Consider the following 10,036-nt stretch of genomic DNA (forward strand, 5'->3'; position numbering starts at 1 on the left):
AATGAGTGTCAAAGTTGTAGCCTAGATTTTTTTTTTCTTCTCAGAACCGCGGATGGAACTCAGGCCCTTGCACTTGCCAGGGAAGCACTTATTCCACTGAGCCATCGCGCTGGCCTCCTAAGTGTTATTTTTGATAAGAGAATTTTATTCTATTGAGATTGAATCACAGTACTCACATTTCTGTTTATTTTAATTATTGCTTATTTTTTACAGGCATTAGTAATATTTTAACTTAATAGAAAAATTGTATGGCACGTTTATGTTTCCAAAGATTATTGTCTTCTTTCACTATATGGAAATACAGTTACTTTTACAAAATGTATTAAAGTTCTTTTTAATATAATACAAAATGTCCAGAACATATCAACATCACATTTTTCATGTATTGGACATTCTTAAATCTATCACTCATCGGGAAACTGTTTTTGTCAACTAGTCTATTCTAGTTCCATTTTCTGCCTATCGTCCACCCTCTATTCTGCAGCATGCATTTTTCATGAACCTACCTTCCAAAATAATACATACAAATGCATAAATCTTGTGCGGTTTCATTTCGCTTGTTCTCAAGCGCTATAAACTATTAAACTGCACTTAGGATTTGGGCTTTGGTTTTCCTTTTCAGTGTTGTATTTGTAAACTTTGTTTCTGTTGTGGCTGCTATGCTGGGATAGGTGCTCCCTCCTGTCAAGCACCTCTTCCATGGTAAGCGACCTCCATGTTGCAACCCCCTACACCACCTCAGCGCTGACCCCACTTGCAGCGGAGCTCCCTGCAGAGTCACCGGACTGCAGGGATGCCTCAAAAGGAGCACAGAGGACTATTGTAAAGGGTTAATAGAGTTCTGCGCCTTAATTGTGAAAAATTATGAAAACCACTTGTGCTTGTTGTTATCTGCTCTAAGAAATGTGTTCTCCCTTTTGGCTCAAGGCTGTTCAACAATAAATAGCTGTTTCTTGTCAAGGCAGCAAGCTAACACAAACTCCTTCCCCAACCATCTTCTGTAACATAGTCAGCTTAAAAATATGCACTTATCACTAAGCTGTGAAAGACCTTTTTGTTATGAACAGTTTGCAGCTGTGTCAAATGAATGCAGTTTCTGTTGTTCTGTACTAGATAACAAGTTTGCTTACCAAACTGGATGTGATTTCTGTTATAAATACCCCCTGCTACCTACGTTCGGAGCCGATCAGCATTCTCCTGTGAGAGAAGTGGCTGATGGACCTGAGCTCAGTAAATAAAAGGCTCTATTCAAATTTCTATCTGGCTGATCTGGTTCCTATGCAGAGTTGACCCATAACATTTGGGGGCTCGTCCGGGATTCCCTTCATTGGGGATCAATCATAGGAACCAGAGTCTTTGGAAACCATTTCCCCAGGGGAAATTTCTGGCCCTGGGATGAAGAAGAGATGTTACAGAATAAAAGAGCACACATCAGAAAAATGACCACATACAACACATAATTCTGAATAAACTTCGGATATGTTTAGTGCTTAACTCAGAAAGCTACCAAATTTTCCAACCTTTTATTTTACTCTATGTGGCAATATTCTACATGCCAAGTTAAAATAATGTTAGCAGTCATGGTCTAAAACCATAAAGCCACCTGAATAAAAAGAAACTAGAGTCACAAACGTGCTGTAGCCTATCATCATGCATTTATAGAAAAGATGTTTGTTTTGGCCATTCGTAACTCACAGCTTTGGATGGTGTCCAAAAACTCATAAATCCTATCATTCAGACTGACTAGACCGAGCCATCTGAAAGATCTTGCCGGTAAGACATCTGTGTCTGTTCTGTCCAGGCGCCCCCTGTGAGAGTCCTAAGAGATGCTTGATGCAGCGATAGCCTCTGGACTCCACTCCTTTCCGTGAAGACGGGTTGAAGTCTTAGGTCTGTTTCAGTTTCACTTTTGTGTGTTTCAGCCGATTGTCGTTTGTCTGTCTGATAACCATGGGTCAGTCTGCTTCTGCTCATGTCGCCTATGCAATGTATTCTTGATCATTTCCAGGAATTCCGACGGTGAGCTGCTGACTATGGAGACTTTGTCTCCCTGGAGACTCTCCGCAATTTGTGTGAACAGGAGTGGCCCCACCTATCGGAGTCCATATGGCCTCCGGAGGGCTCTTTTAATATCTTTCTTGCTTATCAGGTTCGTAGGGTCCTATATGAAAATCCGGGACATCCTGATCAAATCCCATATATTCAAGCATGGATAGATTTATTACATGACCCTCCAAAGTGGATGAAAACCTGTCGCCGTGCCTGGGCATCACGCCAATGTGTCTCTGGTACAGTGGCACTGGCCACCGCTCCAGAAAAGGATCCTCAGAGTCCTTAAAGGCCACCTGTGCTGCCCCGACATCTGAATCTCTGACTCCCCCTCCTTACCCTAAGCTGTCCCGTCCCTCCCTTAACCTTTCAGCTAGCCCTAACTCCTCCAGTCCTCTGAGTCCACAGCATACCCTTAGCGGATTGCCCTTTTCTCAGCCCCCCACCATCTGACCCTGATCCTTTTCCCACCTCAGCACCAGCCTCAGTACTTCCTCTCCGTGAACAATTGGGTGGAGATGATCACTCTTTCATGGTTTATGTCCCCTACTCGACTAGTGATCTATATAACTGGAAAAACCAGAACCCCTCTTTCTCTCAGAATCCTCAAGGGCTTATATCTCTTCTGGAATCTGTTTTCTTCACCCATCAGCCAACTTCTGATGATTGCCAACAGCTTTTACAGACCCTTTTTACATCTGAAGAGCGGGAGCAAATCCGGGGGTGTGGACGAAAATTAATTTTGGGCCCAGACGGCCAACCAACTTCAGATCCTGTATGACTAGAGGAGTCCTTCCCTTTGACACATCCTAACTGGGATTCTAATTCCCATAGAGGTAAGAAGGCTCTCAATCAGTATCGCCAGCTTCTTTTAGGGGTAATCAGGGCAGTGACTAGAAAGCCTACTAATTTGTCTAAAGTTACAGAGGTCAGTCAGGGACCTGATGAGTCTCCGGTGGCATTCTTAAAGTGCCTCCAAGAGGTCTATCAGATATATACACCGATAGATCCTGAAGTCCCTGAGAATCATTGCGCTATAAATATTGCCTTTGTATCTCAGTCGGCCCCAGACATTAGAAAAAATTTGCAGAAGATTAGAGGATTTAAAGGAAAAGCACTTACAGAACTGTTGGAGATAGCACAGCGAGTTTTTAATAACAGGGAAGACCCTAGGGAGCTAAATAAGAGGATGGCAAAGGTTTTGATTGCCATCGGGGAAAAGGACTCAGAAGTTAAGGAAAAGGATCCAAAGAAAAAAGATTTTAAAAAAGACGCCTCTTAAAGAGAAACAGTGTGCCTATTGCAAGGAGGAAGGGCATTAAAAACATGAATGTCCAAAAAAAAAAAAAAAAAAAAAAAGGCCTGCTCAGGTCTTGATGCAGGAAAAGGAAGTCTGAAGAGGCCAGGGCTCTGAATCTGGCCCCCAGGAGCCCATGGTCACCTTAGAGGTAGGGGGCCAATCTATTGACTTTCTGGTAGACACTGGAGCTACTTACTCTGTCCTGCAACAACCTGCGGGGCCCCTATCAGAAAAAAGGACATGTATACAAGGAGCCACTGGAAGGACTAAGTCATACCCTTGGACCCAGGCCTGTATAGGAAACCTGGGAACAAAACAGATGACTCACTCTTTCGTAGTTATGCCATAATGCCCATACCCCTTGATTGGTCATGACTTACTCCATAAATTACAAGTGCAAATCTCCTTCCAAGAAAACTCTATAGAGATTTCACTTATCTTCTACCATTCTATACACCTGCCCTTTGACTGAAGAACATTTGTTGCTGGCAGGTGAGGAACCTGAAGAGAGCTCCTCTGACTTGCTTGTAAAATGGACATCTGAAATACCTGGGATATGGGCTAAAAATAAACCCCCTGCTCTGGCTGCCCATCAGCCACCAGTAGTGATCTCTCTTTCACTTGGGGCATCTCCTGTTCATGTCTGCCAATACCCCTTGAACCTACAGGCCAGGTTAGGGATAAGTGTCCATATACAGAGACTCAAAAAGGAGGGCATTCTGGTTCCCTGTAAGTCTGCTTGGAACACACCCCTTTTGCCAGTCCAGAAGCTTGGAACCACAGACTACAGACCAGTACAGGATTTACGGGAAGTAAACCGAAGAGTGGAAACTATCCACTCCATGGTGCCCAACCCGTATGCACTTCTGAGTCTGCTGCCCCCAGACCAAGTCTTCTACACAGTCCTGGACTTAAAGGATGCTTTCTTCACAATCCCGTTGGCTCTGGTAAGTCAATCCATTTTTGCTTTTGAATGGGTGAATCCCCAGATGGGAGAAAATGGCCAATTAACCTGGACCAGATTACCTCAGGGCTATAAAAACTCACCAACCCTGTTTGATGAGGCCCTGAGCAGAGACTTGCTAAATTTTTGGGGAGAACATCCCCAAGTAACTGTGTTACAATACGTTGATGACATATTGTTGGCCTCTAACACCTATGACTTGTGTAGAGAGACAACTGAGGACCTACTGCAAGAATTGGATGAAATGGGTTACAGAGTCTCTGCCAAAAAGGCTCAGCTTTGCTTATCTTAGGTAACATATTTGGGCTATACACTGCAGAAAGGACAATGAACTCTGTCTAATAAACGGATTGAAGCTATATTAAAAATCCCTGTCCCTACCACCAAACAACAGGTAAGATAATTTCTGGGGCTCCTTGGATATTGCAGGCTTTGGATCATAGGATATGCTGAAATTGTCCAGCCTCTGTATGCCAGTACTGGTAGGGACCAAAAAAAATACCTCTGTTGGGATAAATCTAAACAAGAAGCTTTTGAGGCTCTAAATAAAGCCCTTGCTTTGGCTCCTGCCTTGGCTCTGCCTGATCTGACAAAACCATTCCAGCTCCATGTACATGAAAGCAAGGGTGTTGCTAAAGGGGTCCTAACCCAATACTTGGGGCCCTGAAAAAGACCTATAGCATACCTGTCTAAGAGACTAGAGCCCACTGCAGCAGGTTGGCCAAACTCCCTGTGAACCATAGCTGCCACTGCCATTTTGACAATGGAAGCTATTTGGCCAGGAGCTCCAAATTGTGGCTCCTCACGCAGTTGAGAGCCTTCTTAAAAGCCCTCCTGAAAGATGGCTCTCAAACGCATGGATTGTACAATATCAAGCTTTGCTCTTAGACCCAGCCTGTATTAAGTGATTGTCCACTACAGCCTTAAACCCAGCCACCTTGTTACCAGATGATGATCCTGAGGCTCCACTCCATGACTGTATTGAGGTGCTTGATACAAAAACAAGCCTGAGAGAAGACCTCACAGACATTCCTATGGACGATCCTGATGCTACCTTGTACACCAATGGAAGCAGTTTTGTCCTAAATGAGGTAAGTTATGCTGGGACAGCAGTGGTCACAAAAGACCAAGTGATCTGGGCCCAAGCCTTGGGACATGGGACATCTGCCCAACAGGTAGAGCTCATTGCCTTAACCCAGGCCCTCTGCTGGGGACAAAATAAGCAGGTAAACATCTACACTGACAGCAGGTATGCTTTTGCTACCCTTCATGTACATGGAGCTAGCTATCAAGAACGAGGTCTATTAACCACAGGTGGACATAAGATCATAAATGCCCAAGAGATCCTGGACTTGCTTACAGCTGTGTGGCTCCCCAAAAAGGTGGCAGTTATCCATTGCCAGGGACACCAGAAGGTAAACTCTCCAGTGGCCCAAGGAAATGCTCTGGCAGATGCCACAGCCAATAAAGTGGCACAAAAACCAATGGGGCCACTCAAGGCACTCTTGCCTGTCCTGCCACCCAGAGTGCTGGATCAGCCCACTTACTCTGATACAGATCTTTTGTTGGCTAAAAGCTTAAAAACCATGCCAACACAGGATGGCTGGCAAATGCTGCTGGACAGCAGGATTCTCCTTCCTGAGGCACTAGGCCGGGAGCTTATTCAGCAGATACACCAAGGGACTCACGTGGGAGAAAATAAATTGGCTAAATTGTTGTGGAAATCCTAATTCATACTCAAACTGAATCAAATGACTAAGAAAACCAGCTGAAGGTGTCTCCGCTGTGCTCAGGTAAACCCCAACAAGATTACTTCTAAACCTGGACAGTGCGCTCGAGGTATGTCTCCTGGGGAACACTGGAAAATTGATTTCACTAAAATGGGTGCAGGAAAAGGAGGACATCGCTACCTCCTTGTTTTAGTGGATACCTTTACTGGATGGAGAGAGGCCTATGCCACCTGATCAGAGTCAGCTCTGATAGTGACAAAGAAGTTATTGACAGAGATTATTCCGAGATTTGGTCTGCCCATTTCTATGGGGTCCGACAATGTTCTGGCTTTTATAGCCCAGACAGATGGTGCCAGAGGACTTCAGTGGCATCCACTAGATTTGTTGCCAGTCTATCAGTGCTTGTTCTTTTTCTTTATCTTTTTTGAGGTTGATGTCTTTACACCACCCAAGCTGGTTTTGCACCACTTGAGCCCAGTGATCGTCCCACCTCTGATTCTTGAGAGCTAGGATTTCAAGAACACAACACCACTTTCTCTTTTCTAAATTTCTAATTGCTAAGGTCTTGAAGGGCTCTGAGTAGTGGTTTAGAGCACTCAGGAGTTAGACTTCTCAGCATCACAATCCCACTGTGGCAGGTTAGGAACACTAAGAAACAGCCTATCTCATTCCTGACGTGTTACTCCTGTGTTACACATTCCTTACTGACTTTCTCTGCCTCACTCCGTATGTTAATATCTCCAATGGTGCCTATTCTTGTTAAATGCTTACAACTGCTGTCCTTGTCGCCTAGGCTCTGTGGGAAACTTCTTATGACCAGCTGACTGGATCAAAACACAGGTCTGATGTGCAGATAGTTGTGTTGATGTAGTGTTTCACCTGTGAAAGGACAGCCACATGGTCAGTCCCTCCAGGGTGATCTTGAAGGACAACAAGGGGATAGAGCTTCTTAATAGGCACATCCATAAGCTGTGAATTTAGTTGTTCACTTTCCTGGAATAGGAATAGTTGAGAAATTGATTTTTTTCAGGACTGTGGCTAAGTATGAGTGTTCACAGAATTACGAAAACCAGAAAGGTTAACAATAATCAATTGCAAGATAGGAATTTAGATAAACCTTTTGTTTATTTATTTATCTATTTATTTATTTGATAGAACTGGGGATTGAGCTCAGGCCCTTGGGCTTGCCAGGGAAGCATTTATTCTACTGAGCCATCTCCCCGGCCCCTTGAAAAACTTTTTCTAAGGCCCATGTTTACAGACAGACTTATTTTATATGCATTCTGTCCACATGTCATAACAGTGTGATTCTCAAAACCATTAGAACAAAGGAATGGTCTCTGTGAATGCCATTCCCCTGCCTCCCTGGGGTTTTCCTGGGTCTGGTTTGGTTTGATATAGTTCTACCTCTGGACCTGTGCATTGGGCTTGTGAAGAAATGAAAGAGACTTAGCCAGTTACCCGATCTGTGGAGATGTTGCTGGTTGGAGCCTGTCTATAGCAGGACAGGAGTCCTGCATTATCCTCAGGCAGCTCATAACCTTGTTGTTTTGTAACCTGAAGGAGAGGGCCTTGGGAGAAGAAGCTTTACTTTTATTTCTTAGAGAATACAAACTGGCAGAGGCCAGGGAGATAGATCAGTGGAATAAGTGCTTGCCCAGAAAGTGCAAGATCCTGAATTTGATCCCTGGTATCACCAAAAGAAAAAAAAAAAGGGGGGGGGGCTGGGGAGAAGGCTTAGTGGAATAAGCACTTCCCTGGCAAGCGCAAGGGCCTGAGTTCAACCCCTGATTCCGAAAAAAAAAAAAAAAAAAGAAAGTGAAAAAAAATTAAAAATGATAGAAAATTTCATTTAACAAAGTAATAGGAATTTGAAAATGGTTGCTTCATATTACCTTCAACGTAGTTCTTTAGGTTCCCAGATATAAACCAGCAAAATTGGTTTAAAAAGTTATGAGAAATTAAAAAGAAGAAAAGACTAAAAGAAATTAAGCACTAGTTACTCCTTTCAGTAGACCAGCAGAGATCAGCAGTACAATTATCCAAGCTCTCCTGCAGCTATACATAAATATATGTTTGTCTTTCTTTCTTTCCTTCTTTTTTTCTTTCTTTCATTTTTTCCACATCTCAGTTTTTTTCTGTCCATTGAACAGATTCTTTCCCTTTCACAGTATCTGTTTATTGTACCTTACTCTTTTAGGTTCTTACACTAGTGAGACAGTACAGTGTTTGCACCTGTGGGTCTGACTTACTTCCGTTACCAATAAACCAGAAGGAGCACAGGTGGATGACATGGGTGCTAAAATGCTTTAGTGAGTCAACCCAGGGTATCTTCTCTCATGATTTATAGATCTTTTGAATTCATAAGAAAGTTCTGCATCATAGCCACTGATTCATGTGTCTCACGTAGCACTTTACCAGTTTCTTCAGAAATGAGAAGAACTGGCCTCTATAAACCTCTCTTTCTCTGTTATGGGCATAATGGTGTATTTTGCAACATTATAGCATTTTTTAAATACAAACAAAGACCAGCAAAAAAATTATCTACGTAGAAAACCACAATTCTTTCTGCACTGTTTATTTAATATAGAAGTTGCTGAACTAAATGTTTTATAACAAAAACTTCTTCTCCTTGTAAGTCATGTGTGGTTTTAATAGAAAATATGCCAAATGACAAACATACAAACTCCCTGCCCACTGAGCTTGGCCTGTTTAGCAGAGCAACCACCCTCGTGTGCTGTGGCCTCCTCCTGTATCCGGACTACACAAGGAAGCCTGCAACGTCCAGGCATCCTGAGAAGCTGCTGCATCAGCTCAGCGGAGAATGTGGCTGCGTTTGTTTCTGGAAGCTGGAATTTAATCTGTTTGACTGCATAAACTGCACAACAATATTTGCGTGTTATGAACTACAGCTCATACTGTTTAATGTTATCAATTTAAACATATTAATAATTGCTACATCTGGTTAAACCAGTCCACATTGATTATCTCTCTCTTGCTACCTCAAGCACCTTGCTTAGAGTTAGAGTTAGATGTTAACAATGAGGGAAGTACATGAGAAATAAACCTGCAGGAGACATCTGTACTTCACAGTTCTTGTGTACTTATAAAAGGACTCCAAAATAAAATTTTATTTTAAGAGATGGACACAGGATTTCAAACACTAGCTTGTTTATTTACTTATACAGTTAGTTGGTAGTATTTCATAATCCTAATTAATCCTGGTTTTAATTAAGGACATTTGGACAAAATTAAATGATACAAATACATGAGTTAAGAGCCTTTTCACATTTTCTGTTGAAAGAATAACACATATATGTTCATATCATTAAATATCTGTCCTTAGGCTGTGGCCACATCCTGGATTTATTATCTAAAAAGCTGTTCATTATACAGAAAATAAAAATTCACGCCTAACAGTTGCTATTTCAACTTATACCTGAACATTTTCTTTCCTTTTCTAAGATTAATTTTATTTAAGAAACAAATAGGAATGAGACAGTTTGAAAACCAATTAGTGGGACAGTTTCAATAATTAATACATTGCTTATTGTTGTCTTTGCCTTGGTTACTCAGAGTACAAGATGCAGACATGATATCCTGTCCAGGTGGACTCAGAGACAGGAAGAGCAGCCAAAGCGAGGCTTTAATTCAGTCTAGCGAGGCTGGTGTCTGTGGTGCAAGCTCACCTACGCTACGCTTCGCGGTGACAGCTCATTCTCTCCCAGCATGCAGGTTCCCTCTCCTTCCCTTTTTGCTCAGTGGCTGAGTCCCTCAAGGGCAACAGCCTTTCCTGCACATTGCCTGTGTCTCTCCTTCTGAGGCAGTTTCCAGGTCCTCCTAACAATTTGAGTTTGGATTTCTTCATAAGACCTTCTGTTCTTTAATTTTGGACTTTCCAAAGAGCAGGTGTGTCTGTTTAGAGATTTTATGTGACCTTGCAGTTACTCCGTTTCCACTTAGCTCTAGCTATCTTATTATGAAAATGGGTCA

The sequence above is a fragment of the Octodon degus genome, unplaced genomic scaffold, assembly GCF_000260255.1.
Source record: "Octodon degus isolate 3935 unplaced genomic scaffold, OctDeg1.0 scaffold00346, whole genome shotgun sequence".
Classification (NCBI taxonomy): Eukaryota; Metazoa; Chordata; class Mammalia; order Rodentia; family Octodontidae; genus Octodon; species Octodon degus.